At 42.9% G+C, this 18,753-nt stretch overlaps 1 protein-coding gene across 1 annotated transcript in view; it reads left to right on the top strand.

Moving 5' to 3' along the window:
* The first annotated feature begins 2,993 nt into the window (after nt 1–2,993).
* LPCAT1 (lysophosphatidylcholine acyltransferase 1) overlaps nt 2,994–18,753 on the top strand; it is a 42,277-nt gene continuing 26,517 nt past the window's right edge. The window contains exon 1 of the mRNA XM_066626160.1: nt 2,994–3,074. The gene's annotated coding sequence lies outside the window, so the exon portion shown is untranslated. The remainder of the gene's footprint in view (nt 3,075–18,753) is intronic.

The following is an 18,753-nucleotide window of genomic DNA, read 5'->3' as shown; positions in this document are numbered from 1 at the left end:
CCATTATACGATGGGGGGTGGAGAAAAAAAATGGGAATGGGAGATAGCAAAAAAATTGACTCAGAGCCCAATCCTGTCACGTTTGCTCACCGCCCGATATGGAGGCACTTGATTCACCACTGACATTTTCTTTGCCAGTGAATTGAGCAGTCGGGGTAAGGGGACAAAAGTTCCCTTCCCCTGAGGAGACACTGTTGGCTGCCCAAAGTGTGTAGGATGCAGCGGCAGCCATTTTCAGCACCGCCACAGCCCCGCACCCTGGGCAGCTCAGGATTGGGCTGTCAGAACCCAGTCCTATCCATCCCTCCCCCACCAATGCAGTGGTGCCAAAAAGGCTAGTACTGCTGCATCCTGCAGGGGGTGACAGTCACAGAGGTTCTTCTCTAGATAAAGGAAGAATTGTTGCTTTATCCGGGGGTAAGCCTCCGCAGCTGAGGAGGCTCTACTTGGACCAGCTGCAGTGAAATCACTGGCTCAAGTCTGTATTGACTCAGGCCACTGAACCTGCTCCCTTTCCAGATCCAATCCATCCCCTGCTACTTTGCCTCCCTCTTCTGCCCTCCCACACCCTGCCCTGCCTCTCTGCCAACTTAGCGCCCTATCCTATCCAATTTTCCAGTGCCAGTGCAGCTGTGCCAACTGCATCTTGTGGTGGGCATGCACTGCATGGATATGATTGGGTCCTTACATGCCTTGGTGGGTCCAGGTGGATCTGCGGGCACTTGCAGGAAGGCTCTGGCCTTCCTGCCAGCGCTATAGCAGCACATGCTTCCAAGAACTATTGGACGATTGCTGTAAGGCAGTCAGCACTGGTGGAATGCTTGCCCAGTGGGGCAGCCCAATAGAATAAATAGTTTGATAACTAGTCATGGGATACGAAACATGTGTACGGAAAAGAAAAACCATTCTTTTCATTGTTCCTTTTTTACAACACATCTTTGGCAGGTTTGCAAAAGGGTTTGGAAATTCTGGAAGATGAACATAAGAACACAAGAAGAGTCCTGCTGGATCAGGCCCAGGGCCCATCTAGTCCAGCTTCCTGTATCTTCTAGTAGCCCACCAGATGACTCAGGGCCCAATCCTATCCACTTTTCCAGTGCCAGTGCAGCTGTGCCAATGGGGCATGCACTGCATCCTGTAGTGAGGAGGCAGTCATAGAGGCCTCCTCAAGGTATGGGAACATTTGTTCCCTTATCAGGGGGCTGCATTGTGGTTGCACCAGTGCTGGAAAAATGAATAGGACTGTGCCCTCAGGGAGCACGCGAGTGCACAAGACACTTGCGTCTCCCTGCCACTCCCCTGCATCTGGCATTGTATTGACCCTCGTGCCCCCCCCAACCAAGACACCAAACTGCAATGGCGATCAGAACAACTAATGAACACACAAAATGTACGGCTACAGCTAGATCTGTTGCTATGCCTGTTTAATTTGGGTGCAAAGGCAGTATCAAGAAATGATGCTCAGTTTCTCAGTGGCTTTCAGAACACCTGCATACAAAGTCCTGGAAAGGACATGAAAGGAGGGCTGTGGGAGGCAGGGCCTAGGAGAGGGGGGTAAAGGGGGTAATTTGTACCCCGGCCCAGGGTCAAAAGGGGGGCCCAAGAGTCAAAGGAGGAGGCCCAGTAAGTTCCTGGGATCTTACATTTTCCTATCTCACCTGAATTTGCAGCCTGCGCATGATGCTGGGGGCACAACCACAGGCATGCAGTGGCAACTGCTGCTGAAAGCCATACACACCAGGCCTAGGAATGCGTCCATGACCCTCCCCAACACAATATCAAATCTGGGAGGAACCTGACCTGCTATAGTCGCTCTTTGGTGTCGCTCACTTGCCATGCTCGGGCACAGCTGCAGGGCGAAAGCTGCTGAAGTTCATTTTGGCACTGTCCAATCTAGTGTGAACCCAAAGATAAAGATGCTAATTTTTTGCAATGATTTTCTATATTTCAAAGAGACTTAGGAGTGTGTTTGGTTTTCCATATTACTTTATCTAGCTGCTAATGCCGCATGGTTGGGTAGGCCTGGGCTCTGCATCAAGAAGACCTGAGCTCCAAAGACTATGGTGGCTGTCAGCACCCTCCCCCGCCCTATTTTGCCCCCCTTCTGCCTGCCCCCATTGCGCCCCTCCCCCTTTGGGAAGGGGCCCAGAAGAAACTTTGTACCCCCTGACAAAATTCCTCTCAGAAGCCCTGGTGGGAGGCGAGGAAATGCTTCAGGTGGTGATGGGGGGGGGGGGAATATCAGCTCTGCCTGCAGGTGCTCATCCATCCTTGCTGGGCCTTCTTCTGAACCTGGCTTGGGGGTCCAACCCAAGAGGACTGCCCTGCTTGTTGCGGAGCCTGTGGCCAAACTGCTGGGCTGTCGTGCGATCTATGGGTGGCTGCTGCTGGGAAAGAGGCCTCCCCTCTGAGGGGACGCCTCGTGGGCCACCAGCCAGCCCTGTGTGTGTGAGTGTATCCCACCCCCCCCTTCCTCTGCCCGCCCACTGGCTCCGACGCGCCCAGAGGGTCTCGCCTCCTCTTCCTCCCCTCGACCCCGCCATCTCGGCTCTCGCATCACTGCTGCCAATGCGCAGGCGCGCAGCCGAGGGCGGGGCTGAAGCCGGGAGCCCAGGGCTGGCAGCAGCGTCTGCTAGAGCCGCGCATCCTCCTCCTCCTCTCCCTGCCGGCTCAGGGAGACCAAGCGGGCGAGCGCTGCCTGGGCACCCTCCTCCTTCTCCATCTCCTCCTCCACCAGCAGCGTCTGCGGTGGCCCTGCTCGGCCTAGTTGGCCAGCCGCAGCGCAGGACTCTCCTGCCCCTTTCCAGGCATTTCCCCTCCGCTTCTCCCTCCCCCCAGTGCCTCCTCTTGCTCCCTTTCGCCCCCTCTTCGCGCGCGCGCCTCTCAGCGGCGCGCGCCCATTTTGCTGCCCGCTCGCCTTCGCCTCCATCCCCACCATGAGGCTGAAGGGCCGAGGATGCTGCGCCCCGGGCGGAGGCGAGGGCGGGAGGGAGGAAGGGCGGGGGCCGGCCCCCCCACCCGTGCGGAGCCCCTTCGTGCACCAGCTGCGCTTCAGCGCCCTGCAGAAAGCCAAGGTGGGTGTGTGCGTGTCTGGGTGCCCGAGAGGCGGGAGGGCGCGCCCCCCCGCCCACTGCACCCCCCTCCCCAGCTCCCTCCGCCATGGGGTTGCGTGGGCGCATGTCCTCTGCATGTCTGCTGTTGGGTTCGATGGGGCTTGCTCTCAGGAAGCCGTGGCTAGCCTGACAGTCTCTGCCTGCGCGCGCTTGACAGGAACTGTGCGTAAAAGGCACGCGCAAGATCTCCAGCAGGCGCTGTGGTGTGTGGGGGGTGGTCCTGTGTGTGTGTTCGCGCGAGAGCCTCCCCGGCGCAGATCGCACCCCCCTGCCCCTACCGAACAGGACCCAGGTGAGCTGCAGCCTTCCAAGCGCCGGGACCCATCAGAAGCAGGGAGCACACAGCCAGCCCCCTTAGTGCGCCTGGTGGTTGGAAGCCAGAGATCAGTCCTCACGAAGAGGACCCAGAAGGAAGGCCCACTGATTGGAGCATTAAGTGCGCTTAGGATTGCGTGCGATCTTGAGTGTGCACCTGAAAAGGCTCCGGTGGTTCCCACATCTGCTCCTGAAGGGTGACGGAAACCATCTCACATTCTCCCTTGTGCCCTTGATTTATTTTGCATATTTACATCCTGTCTTTGACAGTGCATTTGAATCTCGGCTGCACACCGTCATTATCATCCTTATTGATATACCGCTTTTCAAGGAAAAGTTCACAAAGTGGTTTACAGAGAAAATGAAATAACTCATGGCTCCCTGTCCCAAAAGGGCTCACAATCAAAAAAGATGCAAAACAACACCAGCACACAGCCACTTTTCACTGCTGGGGTGAGGAGGACTAGTTACTTTTCCCTTGCTAAATAAAAGAGGAGAACTCACTTCAAATAAAGTGCCTCTTACCTGAGCCCTCTTCTTTAGACATGTTAACTTCTGGGCGGCACTGAATTTTGTACACAAATTGTCCATTGCATGAATAAGTAATTATCTTATGTTTGGTTTAATTGGCCTTCTGGTTTCTTAAGTCTTTAGTTTATTGAAGAACAGGGAAGATTTGAGCAAAAGTCTTGCATGCTTTCAGTGCAGTTCTTAGTTACACTTCCTGGTTTGATGTTTTTCTAAACAATTAATTTTGTGAAAAATGGAACTCTCTCTCTCTCGCTATGAATATATATATTAATATATATATATATATATATATATATATATATATATATATATATATATATATATATATTCATTTCTGCTGGCTGACCAGAATTACCCATGAAATTAAAGGTTTGGAACACCTAGAACTCCCAAAACAAACAGCCCAATCCTATTTAACTTTCCCATACCAATGCAGCGGTATCAGTGGGGTATGCACCATATTCTGTAGTGGAGGGGCAGTCACGGAGGCCTCCTCAAGCTAAGGGAACACTTGTTCTCTTACCTTGAGGCTACATTGTGGCTGGATCAGTGCTGGAAAGTTGGTTAGGATAACCTGATAATCACCAGTGGTAACTGCCCACCCTTTCTGATAATTGCCCTGGTGATGTTCTCATTTGTGCTAGGGTATGTAGAAGCTGAAACTTAAATACTTTGGACATCTCATGAGAAGGGAGGACTCTTTAGAGAAGATCCTGATGCTGGGAAAAATTGAAGGCAAAAGAGACGGGGACAGCAGAGGATGAGATGGTTAGATAGTGTCATGGAGGCAATGAAGATGAATTTGGGCACACTCCGGAAGTTAGTGGTAGACAGGGGGGCCTGGGGTGCTGTGGTCCATTGGGTCACAAGAGTCAGACATGACTTAAGGACTGAACAGCAATGTAGAAGAAACAGCACGATAAACTTCAACACAAACAAGAGAAAATATTGCATCTTCTTTGACTCCCTGGATGTGCCACAGAGTACAGGGGGAGGAACGGGTTCAGTAGTAACCACAAATAATGGCTGGCTAGTGATCCAAAACTTGTGTTTGCTTAAGGGCGCAATCCTAACCCCTTATGTCAGTGCTTTCCAGCACTGGCATAGCAGTGCCAATGGGACGTGTGCTGCATCCTGCAGTTGGGTGTCACTCACAGAGTACTCCTCAAAGTAAGGGAATGTTTGTTCCCTTTCCTCAGAGCTGTATTACCCTTAAGTCAGTGCTGGAAAACGCTGACATAAGGGGTTAGGATCGCACCCTAAGTTGCTTACTGCTTTATTTTCTGTATTGTACCATAATCCATGCACAGCACTGAATGCACAGAAGTATACACGGAAGCAACTCCACCTGTGCAGTGGGATATTCCTCCTGCACATAAGTACTAAACTGGTACTTGACATGGAGCTGCTTGTACCCCAAAAAGCACAATAGAATGAGGCATAGTTACTGCAGTCAGAGCAGAGATTGGCAAAAATCTGAGGCCAAGCTGAGTGAGAAGTGCCTTTGCTTGCACAAGAGACCTGCTGGATCTCAGCCAAGGTGGACTAATTTGTGGTTATAAACATGTTTGAGCATATATTGCAAAGTTTATTCTTAAGTCATCTCCTTTCTAGGTGGGTTCTTTCCCTTTCCTAATTTCGAAGCAGTATTAATACAGTACTATAGCAAACCATTGTTGACTGTCTGTTTATATATTTTGTTGTTTATTTATTTCTGGGACTCAGGACTGCAAACAAGATGTTCAGAACATTGTCATGCAAATGTTGATTATACACCAATCTGCTTTGCTTCAACTGAATTGTTTCCCTACCTTCCTTCAGACATAACCTGGAACCATATGTTAACACACCTAATAATTTCCAGAGGCACAGCCATGTTAGTGCAGCATAAAAAACAAGGAGTTTTGTGACATCCTAAAGACTTAACATGGTTTTTTTTCTAGAATAAGCTTTTGTGGACTGGATCAGAAGCCTTTGATGGAGTGGTCTGTAGTCCACTAAAGCTTAAGTTAAAATAAATGTTTTAAGTTTTTAAGATGCCCCACGACTCTGTCTTCCATGTAATGATGTGTATAAACTATTCCTTTAGCTTGTTGCTGCCAGTTCGTAACTTTGTCCAGTACTTCAGAATTCTCAAAATACTTGATGTACAATTACAGCCCAGGTGGATTTATTGCAGTTAAGGTGATTTAAAGCAAGTTTTACTGCTTTGTCATTTCTAAACAACTATGCATACCAGTTGGTTAATCTTATCACTAAAGCGTGTTAATTTACAACTAGATAATATAGTTTACATTTATATTATATTATATCTAAAGTGTGTGCTTCTTGATGAATATGAATATTTTTACTAACTTCTTAAATGTAACATTGTACATTTATTTAATTAATAACCTTGCTGATTGTCCAGTATAACTTTGCCTAATCTCCTTTATAGTATTGCAGCTTTCTGTTTCACTTCTCTTTTTCCATATTGCATAAATCTTTTGCTCATTGCAGGCCATGTGTATGATTTTAAGAAAGTAGAGCATATATTCATATAATACAGGGGTTCTTAACCTCCTCCAGAACTAAGATGCTCCCAGAATTACGAAGAAATTTTCCCTTGATGTGCACCCTGAGAACAGGGCAGATTGCAGTGCTCAGAATATAAGTATGGAGTATACAGAGTTTCTCAGGTAGACTCAAGGGATAATATAAAGGGTGTTATCTCCTGGAACCAGAGACTGGATCCTCAGTGCTTGGGATGATTTCCCAGCCCTTGGCCATTAGTATCAAGTCCATAATAACATGGCATATTTATAATGCTTGACTTCAAAAATTCCAGTTTTATTGAGTTTTCATGATGTTTCAGAAGACAAGACAACACTTAACACTAAGGAAAGAAAAGAACCATGAACCAGCTTAAAATTAATCCTATAATACAATGCTAGTGCCAGTATGCATTGCAGAGCCTGGCTCTGTCATATATTAAGAAAATTTGAGTCATTGTGTGATTCTAAATTTTTATACTTAACAGCTTGGCTGCTGTAAGTCACACAGCAGTCAGTGATGGGACAGATAGTCTCTTATGGGCCCACAGGAGACTGTGAGTCCCCAGCATGCATATACTTAGGTCCATTCTCTAATACTACACCTGTTACAATACTGTTCATAAATTTATCAAGCTTAAGGTAAAACTAACTTTGTGACTTTTGTAACTGTTCAGAAGATAAGTTCTAGATTTCACGTTTCTAGTATTTAAAATAACTAGGCTGTTTTCTTAAATATTTCCATTTGCACCTAGAACTTCTCTAACCTAAGCAATGTTACTCTCTCTACTATAGATACCTAGTAACTCTCTGCTTGGCTGTACGCAGTTGGAAAAAATATTTCAGATCCTTGGGCAATAACATCCAGATTTTAAAAGAGATGCTACATGTGGCTAGAAAAATATTTAAAATGCTTTGGTGACCTGGTGTCAAGAATTTTTCCACGTCTTATTTATTTTATTTTCTTATCAGTATTTTTACCCCGCCTTTCTCCCTGAAGGGACTCACGGGGGCTTACAAAAAGGGTGCAAGTAAAACATAAAATCATAATTAAAAGCAAATTACATAGTCAGCTAAAACCCCTAAACATTAAAACAATATAAAAACTAACAGTAAAACCCTATTACAATAAAACATAGGAACAGCAGCAGCCACCTTATAAAAGAGGACCAAGCCAGTAAAGCAAGATGTTATGAAGATGACCATGCCACAGTGGTGAGGTATCCTTGTAATTTAGTCTGTGTAGTTGTTGCAGCTAATTTATTTTTCTTGCATGCAAGTGTCAAAATGAATAAGTCTCACATGGGGATTGCCCATTTGCAAAGGACAGCTTTCCTTCCACTCACATCATATCTCTCCCCCCACAGCTCCCTCCTGATCAAAACATGCTGTGAATTGGAAAGGTGTGGAAAGGAAAGGGCAAGACAAAAAAAGGGTTGGATAACGCCATAGTGGGCGTGGTAACCAACTATTTGTGAAGGAAGTAATTGTTGGTGGGATACAGGTTAAGATTTGTTTCAGATAATTGGCTGATCTAGATAATTGCCTTGTGTTTGTAGAGAAGACATTTCGGGTATTTGGATATTATGACTTCTGTATCCAGCTAAAATTGTTAAATCTTAAAGTGCATTTGTGTTCATCTAGCTGAATCACTTTGATTCATAAGTCTTGATCAGAAGATGACAACTGTGTTTCTCATCTGTGGCTTCTGCTGATGAATCCTTGGCAGACAGGGAGAATGATTATTAGTTTCCAAATGAATGTTGCTGTTATTTAAAGGGCATAATCCAGCTAAAGTTAAGTGCCCTTAAATCCCACTGATTTATTTTATTTTATTTTTTTTATTTAAACAAATAACAAATCACTCAAATAACTTGAACATAATAAACATTAATAACTATAAGCGAAAAATTCTTGAACATGCAAAATTATCTATAAGTTAATGCAAGTGTGAATCCGTATATCATAATTTCATACAAACTTTAGGCATCTAATTCAATCACCATAATATTACCCCTGCTAATTGGGTAAGGGGCACTTTTTCAAGTGGGTGCTCCTTTTTTTAGCAGGGGGAGAGTAACTGGCCCACCTCATCCCAGCACTGTCTGTTCTAGTGGCTGTCTGCTGGTATTCATTTGCATCTTTTTAGATTGTGAGCCCTTTTGGGACAGGGAGCCATTTAGTTATTTGATTTTTCTTTGTAAACCGCTTTGTGAACTTTTAGTTGAAAAGCGGTATATAAATACTGTTAATAATAATAATTAATAATAATATCTGACTTTTCTTTCAGCCTATAAGTATTTTTTCTACTCCCTTTGTCTAACATTCGTCTGATCTCTTCTTGTCTATTAATTGTAATTGCTTTTATTCTTCAAATTCACAAATCATTATATCATTCTTTTCTCTCTCCTCAAGAAAAATAAGTGGCTTCCAATTATTCAAAAATACATTCACTGACTTATCCTTAAGTAAAGTCATCAATTTGTCCATTTCTGTTAGATCCAGCACCTTTATCCACCAATCTTCAACCGATGTTATTTCTGTCGTATTCCAGTGTTGTGCATATTCTCGCTGCTGTTGTCATATATAGAAGTAACATTTCAGAGTTCTTTCCCATAACCGTCATTTTTCATACCCAACAAAAAAGTTCTGGTTTCATTTGTATACAATACAATACAATACAGGTATTTCTATACCGCCTTTCTGTGTCCTCAGATTTCTCCTCGGACTTTATTCAAGGCGGTTTACATGGGCAGGCAATTTAAATCCCCGTAGGGATTTTTACAATTTGAAAGAAGGTTTCTATCTTTCAAGAAGCCACAACACTCAGATGTTTCTTTCTTGATCTGGTCACACATTCTGGCCTCCATCCTCCCACGTTCAGAGCAGATGGAATAACTCGGCTCAGCTTGTCAGCTGCTTCAAGGTCGCACGGTGCCGTGGCTTCGAACTGGCGACCTTCGGATATTATCTTCAGGCAAATGGAGGCTCAACCCTCTAGACCAGACCTCCTGTATATTAGTATTAGAATTAACTGTATCTCTTTATGAATTTGTACCCAGTACGTTCTTACTTTACTACTAAAGTTGAGTGTTGGGAGAGTTAGGACAGACAGAAGAAAATATTTCTTTACCCAGTGTGTAATTACTCCTGAACTGTGTTCTAGCCAGCCGCTTCCAGGTTCTGTTACCCCAGCAGCCTGTGCACCCAGTTTTCCAGGCAGATGCAGCTGGCTTGAGCACAGTTTGGGGGAGATGAGCAGCAAGGTAGGCAGACAGAATGCTCAGTTCACGCTGGGGAAGCTTTTCCGTCTGCACTGCGTTCTGCAGTTTGGAGACCGCTGATCAAAAAAATAAACCCTGTAGATGCCATGTATTACCTAGTTCCAATGTGGTTGTGTTTTAGAGATCTGAGTTTGTAAACTTGGAAAGCAATAATTACCAGAGCCAATCTTTGTTCAGTTAGTAGCAATCCCCTCCCCCAAAAAAATTCTCCATAAAGTGTGAAGTCCATATATGTAAAAGTAACGGATTGAGCATGTTCTTTGCTTCATCTGGCAGAATCTTAATATGGGCTGCTATGTGTACAGCTCACAGTTCCAAGCTTCCAATCTTAAACTCCCAGTCTCCAGATCATCTCTCAAAGTGACCTCCATTTTACAGAAATTGGTCTCTATATCCCATATGTTTTCTTGAAAATATGCTGCATTGATTAGTCCATGTATAAAACAAAGCCTACGTTCTGGCTGCTTTTCTTTCGTTTTCAGTTGTACCAACAATAACTGTATTTTTATTCCTGTGTAGGGAATGATTTCTCATGGAATATTTAATTCTTAAATCAGTTACCAGTGGCAACTGATACCTAGAATACCAACTGTTATCTTAAAAGGTATCTGAGTAGTCCTGGCACAACTTATGTCAGTTGTTGCAATTCATTCTGTTATACAGGTGGTGCCTCTATATCCACAGGGAATCCATTCCTGGAACCCCTGCAAATACCAAAAACCGTGGATAATGAACTCTGCTGTTTTCTGGCCCGCTGGGACTCTGAACACGACTGGAGCCGTACAGTATTGGCTGTACTCCAGCTATCTGGTTTCAGCCCCAAGTTCATTGAGATCCTGACCCTATGGTTGGTTTATAATTGGATGTTGGATGAATTAATCAAAATTGTAAACCGTGCTTTAAAAATACAACATATTCAGAATTTTATAAAATACTCAGTCCTGTCAAAAGTCAATCTAAAAGTTACAGTCAATCCTTGTTACTCAGTTAGATTCACTTATCCATAGGGAACAAAGTGTGAGCTCGCACCATGTGCTTCCTGTTCTCAGCCATCTGTGGTGGCCATTCTGAATCTATCCACTGCTGGCATTCCTGACCAGATTAGCCACCTCTTTCCCTAACCCAGTTGATTCCAAAAGAGCAATGATTCAGTAATTGTGGATTTGGTATCCACTGGATTTCCAGGAACCTAACCCCGGCGCAGAATGAGAATTGACTGTATATGAGAATCTTAAATACCTGTGTATAAAACATGCTATCTTTTGAAAAACTATCAGAATTTTCAAAATCCTACCAAAAAATTAAATACTTATACAAATATCAGAAAACAGCAGCCAGGCAAATGCATTCATGTCCAACTGCTATACCTTGTGAGTCATGGTAATGGGCTTGCAGCCTACTCTACCCCTAGAGGCCTGGCTAAAGTGTCCTCTCTCTTCCGGGCCCTCTCAATAGTATGGTGCACTCTTTAATAAAGGTGGGGAAGAGTGAAGCAGGGAACCAATTGGTCCCTTTCAGCCAGTTGTAAAAAACACCAGAATGGCCTTGAGTTCATAATAGTGATGCAGCCCTGCACCAGCTGTAGCAAGGACTTTTAATTATAGTTTATGAAAGCAGGGCCAATCTGTATTACTTGTTCACAGAAGGACAGGGTACTCTTAAAGCTGTAGCAACACAAGCCTTTATGCTAGCCATGGGATGAGGGTGAGGCTTCAGCCATGGGGCAGAAACATGCTAGGATTGTTACATTTTGACCTGCAATTGTGGGTGTGCTTTAAAAAACAAAATATCAAAAATATTTTGGACGGGAATGTTTTTCTGCATCCCCAATAATGAGTATAGCCAAACACCTACCTCAGTCTTAGACACTGATCGTCATACTGGTTTTCAATACGTTTTAATTTTTTCTTAATGAATGACCCACAGTTGCAATATCTATTTTGATTTCATAAGACTGTCTGCCAGTACCAGCAGCAGTGACAAACTCTTATCAAATTTAACTCCAATTTAAACCCTCTCTCTAGGGTTTAAATCTAGGCTGTTTCATGTTATGCTATTCAAGCTGCATAAGTGCACAGAAAGATGCACATCTTAAAAATATAATGTGATCAAAATTAATATGTTAATGTACCTATGAGCTGGTGTGCTGAATCTGGGAATAGGTCGATATGTACATGTACAATCACTCATGGTTTACATATTTTAGATGTGAATGTTCTCCGGGCTTAAAGTTGTAAAAGAACTCTGCTTGAATTCATAAACACTGAATGCACTGACTGGCAATTATTTGCTGATAGCAATCAAAGAAGGAGAAAAACACAGAAATTTAAAGTGGGGGAAGGTATGAGTTGAGATATCGAAAAAATCTGTAACACATTAACAATTTCACTGATAATTCCTAACCAGTGGGAACCTTATTCCCCCTTTGGGATAAGGCAGTCCTGAGCTAAGGGCCCAATCCTATCCAATTTTCTAGTGCTGGTGCAGCTGTGCCAATAGGATGTGCAAGGCATCCTGTGGTGGGGAGGCAGTCACAGAGGCCTTCTCAAGATATGGTAATATTTGTTCCCTTACCTCGGGGCTGCTTTGAGGCTGCTGGAAAGTTGGATGGGATTGGGCGCTAAGTCATCTTACAGGGTGCTTGAGAGCACCATTTAGGATTTTTTCATTGCTTGAGAGAATTTTTTTTAAATTCTGTCTGCAAAGTTTTAGGGCTTTTTAATACTAAAAAAGGAGCAGTATTAAGAAAAGTGAAGAAATCAGATGTACAGTATTTAGAATTTAGGAACAGCCCCTTATTAACAGAGTCAGTTGCACTGAAAAAAGCTAAGGCTTGTTTCATATTTGTCAGTTTGAAAGACTTGTTTGCTAGCATAAAATTCAAAGGCTTGTATGATGCTATTAGATACCACTGTTCAGACAGAATTCTGAGTTTCAAAGACTTGTAGAAGATCCTGTGTGCATTAGACTTATTTATTGTCTCAACATGAAGATTGTTTTATTTTTCTCGTTCTAAGCAACTTGGGGCAATTGTATGTACAATGTCATGAATAAAAGTATAGTTTCTTAAAATAACTTTAACGTAACGTATTACCATTAAGCCTAGTGAGTTGGAGTCAGTGGTTTCCTTCCTCTAGTGAAAGTTCCTCCTGTCAGACAAAGGGAAACCATTGGATTCAACTGAGTACATACTACGCACATTCTAATTTTTGTCACATTAAATTGTATGGTGTAGTTTTGATTGTGTGTAAAAAGTAGAATTGTTTGGTATTTCTTCCTGAGGTTTACAGATAAGTGCATTATGTAGTACTTAAACTGGTACATTCTTCCAGCATTACTTTTCATTGCTTTCTTATTTTATCTTTGAAAGTTCCCACTTAGTTTTCATTCTTTCAATATCTGTGTTTGTATGTTCCAGTAAAACAGCATTTTAATGCTGCTTAATGTTGGGCAAATTAATCCTTCAAGTAGTTCTTTGGCATAAATATTGAAACAAATAGAGCTTGTGAAACAGATTCCTTGACCTTGTTCAATCAGGTAACATGATCCTTAACCCCAAATCACTTCTGAAAGCTTAGCTTCTTGTTAATGATCTTTATCTTATTCCAAACTCTTTCTTCAGATTCTAAATTATTGTGCTGTACTGTGTTTTTAAACAATCTATGTTGAACCAAGTGTGTTTTTGTTACTGGAGTAATTCAGATCATTGTTTGTACGATGATGGACATACAATTGTTTACTTGTTGAATGTGCTTATGCACATATCTTTAACTTAGTGACAAGGTGACTTACTTTGGGCAAGGTGAGGGAAATACGTTCCCTCACCTTGCCAACCTAATTCTCTTGGGTGCTGCATTTCAGAACGTCATGAGTAAAATGAACATACACCCCAGTAAGAGAGTGAAAGCTCTTACTCTGTAAGAGAATAAAATGCTGCATGTTTGTATACATGTTTGGCACTCTTGCTAAGCTTATGGTCTTGTACTGGAAGATAATACAAGATAATAATGTCAAAATTTATCTGATTATCATTGCACTTACTTTAAACCAGGGGTCTCCAAACCCCAGCCCGGGGGCCAGATGTGGCCAGCAGCCAACCTCTTTCCAGCCCACGGCCAACCTCTTGTCTCCTGAAAGCCTCTGGCTCACTCAGCTGAACATGACCAGAACTGTGCTCTGATTGTGTCTGGAAGATGTTCTAAGAGATTGATTGAATGAGCCCATTCATTCATTTATTCACTCAACTAAGTTCCATCTCTAATTTATTTATTTAAATTTTATATTTAAAAAATTTTTCTGGCCCTCCACACCATGCCAGATATTTGATGCGGCCCTCTGGCCAAAAAGTCTGGAGACCCCTGCTTTAGTTGGCAACCTTCAGTCTCGAAAGATTATGGTATCGCGCTCTGAAAGGTGGTTCTGGAACAGTGTCTAGTGTGGCTGAAAAGGCCGATTCGGGAGTGACAATCCCTTCCACACTGGGAACAAGTGCAGTCTGTCCCTGGCCTGTCTCCCTGGCTATGGGCCTTCCTTCTTTGCCTCTTAGCCTCAGACTGTTGGCCAAGTGTCTCTTCAAACTGGGAAAGGCCATGTTGCACAGCCTGCCTCCAAGCGGGCCGCTCAGAGGCCAGAGTTTCCCACTTGTTGAGGTCCACTCCTAAGGCCTTCAGATCCCTCTTGCAGATGTCCTTGTATCGCAGCTGTGGTCCACCTGTAGGGCGCTTTCCTTGCACGAGTTCTCCATAGAGGAGATCCTTTGGGATCCGGCCATCATCCATTCTCACGACATGACCGAGCCAACGCAGGCGTCTCTGTTTCAGTAGTGCATACATGCTAGGGATTCCAGCTCGTTCCAGGACTGTGTTGTTTGGAACTTTGTCCTGCCAGGTGATGCCGAGAATACGTCGGAGGCAGCGCATGTGGAAAGCATTCAGTTTCCTCTCCTGTTGTGAGCAGAGAGTCCATGACTCGCTGCAGTACAGAAGTATACTCAGGACGCAAGCTCTGTAGACCTGGATCTTGGTATGTTCCGTCAGCTTCTTGTTGGACCAGACTCTCTTTGTGAGTCTGGAAAACATGGTAGCTGCTTTACCGATGCGTTTGTTTAGCTCGGTATCGAGAGAAAGAGTGTCGGAGATCGTGCTTTAAACAATGGAATTCCATACTACAAAAACAGGCTGATACACCCCAGGAGCCTCAGCCAAGGTTCTTTTGTTTGCTACACAAATCCTGGATGTCCCATTCTCTCTGTCACTGGCAGTCTCACAATGGAAGTGTCCAGCTCTGTGGACTCTATTCTCAGGTTCTAGCCTAGCATAACTCCTAGTTATTTGTGGAATAACTGATCATTGATCGTCTACTTAAAAATACTGTTCTGGCCACTGTGGATATAGAAGCAGATGGCTACATTACCTATGTGCTTCAAGCTCCTGAAGCTTATCTTGAGCATTCAATATGGTCCATTGTCTTCTGCCAAAACTTAGGATATAAAAATTGCATTTGCTCCAGTTCTTCAGGCAGAGACAAATATCAAAAGGTTTTTAATGAGCATTCTTTATAATATCCATCTGGTTTTCCCCACTAGTTTCTGAGTGTTACTATTTTTACAGCCCAATCCTAACTTCATTGTATCACTGTGTTATAGCAGAAGAGGGTGTGTTTGTATTTTCTCCTTCTGGATTCTTGAGTCCTTAAAAATTCTGTTTACTTAAAACAGGAATGTCCAAAGTTTTTGGCAGGAGGGCCACATCATCCGTCTGACACTGTGTTGGGGTCCGGGGGAAAAAAGAATTAATTTACATGTAAAATTTGAATAAATTTACATAAGTTTACATAAATGGATATATTAAAGATGAACTCATATGAATGAATGAAGGTTTTGAAATAGCTCAAGGCCTATAAAAGGCCTTGCACAAAGCAAGGCTGGCCTTTCCTTTGCTGCTGCTACTGCATCACAGACATGAAACAATAAGCAGTGGAGGAAGCCCTCATCCCACAGCTCATGCAAGAGGTCAAACAATTGCCCTCCTGCTAAGAGCAGTTACATCGGGCCAGTGTAGGCCCAACAAATCTCCAGAGGGCCAGAGGCTCATTAGAGACTGGGGGCTCCCTGAGGGCCGCGTTGAGAGGCCTCGAGGGCCACAAGTGGCCCCAGGGCCAGGGTTTGGGCACCCCTGACTTACAACACTGATCATTCACCTATTTAGCAGTGCTGCAATATTTATATAGAATCCATTTTTATGCCTCCAAGCTAGAAGTCTATAATGTATCTGCCTATTACATTAGGATCAGAGGATGTGATCCTGCATTTCTGAAAACAGAAATCAGAAATATAAAAAAACATTCACTAGCTTTTAAAAAAATAATATGTGGCTCTATTGTGGCTTACTTAAACAGCTTGCTGTCCTGACCTGTGCCTAGAATGTCTTTGTAATATGTTTCTGGACAGAGGTCAAATCAAAACCATGCAGGAATGGAAAAATAACCTTTGCACATTAATTTGTATTAGATTTTAGATAAAATCTAAAGAGACATGATTTGTAGTGCTGCTGCTGTATCTACTTTCAGATTGTCCATCTGGTATTCATATTAGGAAGGTTGCTTCCTGGATAGAAAACACTTTCTAGAACAAGGAAGTATTACTGTTTTTGTTGTATTTGGACATAGAATGCAATTAAATGAGATTGCAGTGGGTTCTGCTACCAGGTTTCAATTGGTATATATCTTTTTGCTAGTTTTAAAACTGGTTAAAACTTATTGGGGTAGTCAGAGTAAGATTAGTGCAACTAGATGTACTTAAAATTGACATGAAGACAAATTGTCTTCATAAAAGCTACAAACCACAAATACTGTGTGTGCAGAGGGATTTTTTTTTTTCCAGGAAATTTGAAATTTATCCAAACAGGGAATCATTCCAGACTTCACCCTGCATTTCTGTTTTGGCTGCAGTTTTACAGTAACTTCACCAAAACCTCATATAGGTGAATGTCATCAGTATCATTAGCAATTTAACTTGAATTGGAATTAGTCTTGGGAGCAGGGATTACCTCAAGAGTGATCTATCTTGACAAAAGCTATTAGCGCAATTAACTCTTGGCTGGTTGCGGACAACAACCAAAAATGGAGTTACTCTGACAGATAATGTTTCTGTGATGGAATGGAAAGATAATTACAAACCCCACCAACTTCGTATTTGATATTTGTATTCTTCATCCTAATGTCTTAGTGTGGTGTACTGGATAGTGCTGGACTTGGCATAGGGGGATTCTGTTGTAAGTGACCTTGAATCAGCCAGTATCTTTCCTCCTACCATACAGGGTGGTTGTGAAACTAAAATGAAATCATGGATGCTGCAGTGAACTCTTTAGAAGAAACAAGGAATAACAATATGGTATGAAAAATCAGGTCATTGAGGAGATGACCTTTGTTGTTCCCCCCCAATCTGGCCTGGACACCTTTAAAAGGGGATTGGACAAATTTCTGGAGGAAAAATCCATTACGGGTTACAAGCCATGATGTGCACGTGCAACCTCCTGATTTTAGAAATGGGCTATGTCAGAATGCCAGATGCAAGGGAGGGCACCAGAATGAGGTTTCTTGTTATCTGGTGTGCTCCCTGGAGCATTTGGTGGGCCGCTGTGGGATACAGGAAGCTGGACTAGATGGGTCTATGGCCTGATCCAGTGGGACTGTTCTTATGTTCTTATGACATCTGCCAACAAGAACACAAATTCTGATGTTCTGGGAACTAATAGAGATGGGGGGGGGACTTTTCTGGTTCTCATTACTGAGAAATGAAATTCAAATTCCAAAATATTTGCACTTGCCCCATATTTCATTTATAGCAATAACATGTGGAATTGTTACATTTAAGATCTGTTCTTTTCAGTCATCATCTTCATCATGACATTTGATATGAATTGGGATACTTGTGGAAGAGCCTGGATTATTTTTTGTCTTTATCTCAGAATTGTAATTCCTTTTCACTGTCCTAAGTCTGTGTCAAATGTTCCATCGGCTTTAGGAGAATTAGTATTTCCTCCCACTAGAAATAGTCTTACCTAGGAATGCTCAGCTAAAATTGATGCACAGGCTACTATATAATCTGCAGAGAATTTTGCTAACACCCCAGGAATGAAGAAAACTCCTACAAAGTTCTGTCAGATTCTGATACATATGAGTGTTCAAGCAACAATGTATATTTTAAATTTACTTTATATATGCAGAAGGGATAGTAATATTATAGACAAAAATGCATTTTAAAACATAATGTTTTTGTAATGTGGGGTCCAGAGCTTCAGCACCAGGGCTACAAAAAGCCCTTAAATAGAAGATTATTGGCATTTTTATCCTGCTCTTTCTCCAAAGAACTCAGGGAAATGTACACAATTCCCCTCGCTATCTTACATGATCATCCTTGTTCCCCCTCCCCAATCTGCTGAAATTTTCCATCCCTGATCAGAGTAGTGATCAAAATGTGTGAGTGCTCTGAAGAGAGGCTTTCCCCTCCTTAATATTTATTTTCCTAAGTAACACTCTCCTGGAAATTTTTCACACTCAGAGTGACTTGTATATACTTAGGAAAACTGTATATGGAAAACATGGTTGCAGTGCTGTTCAATTTAGGTGCATTTCAGAGTGTCTCTGCAACTTACTTCTCTCTAGAACTGAACCTTATGAAATGAAGGGTGTGCCTGCACTGCTGTCCTGGTTCTTTTGATCCACACTAGGAAGCTACTTTTGACATAATTTGACTGTGTATCCTATGCCCAGTGTTAATCTTTCAGTTGTCGCTCTTACTAACAAAGTTGTCTTTAGAATATAGCTTTTTTTATCTAAACCAGTGTTGAGAACTCAAACAGAACCACAGATATTTTGTTGCATATTTCCTGGCTTTGGGCTCAATCCTATCCAACTTTCCAGTGCTGTTGCAGCTATAATGGTGCCCCAACGTAAGGGAACAATGTTCCCTTACCTTGA

The sequence above is a fragment of the Tiliqua scincoides genome, chromosome 4 (assembly GCF_035046505.1).
Source record: "Tiliqua scincoides isolate rTilSci1 chromosome 4, rTilSci1.hap2, whole genome shotgun sequence".
NCBI classification, from domain to species: Eukaryota; Metazoa; Chordata; class Lepidosauria; order Squamata; family Scincidae; genus Tiliqua; species Tiliqua scincoides.
The sequence above is the reverse complement of the archived record's forward strand: the minus strand, read 5'-3'. Positions and strand labels throughout refer to the sequence as shown.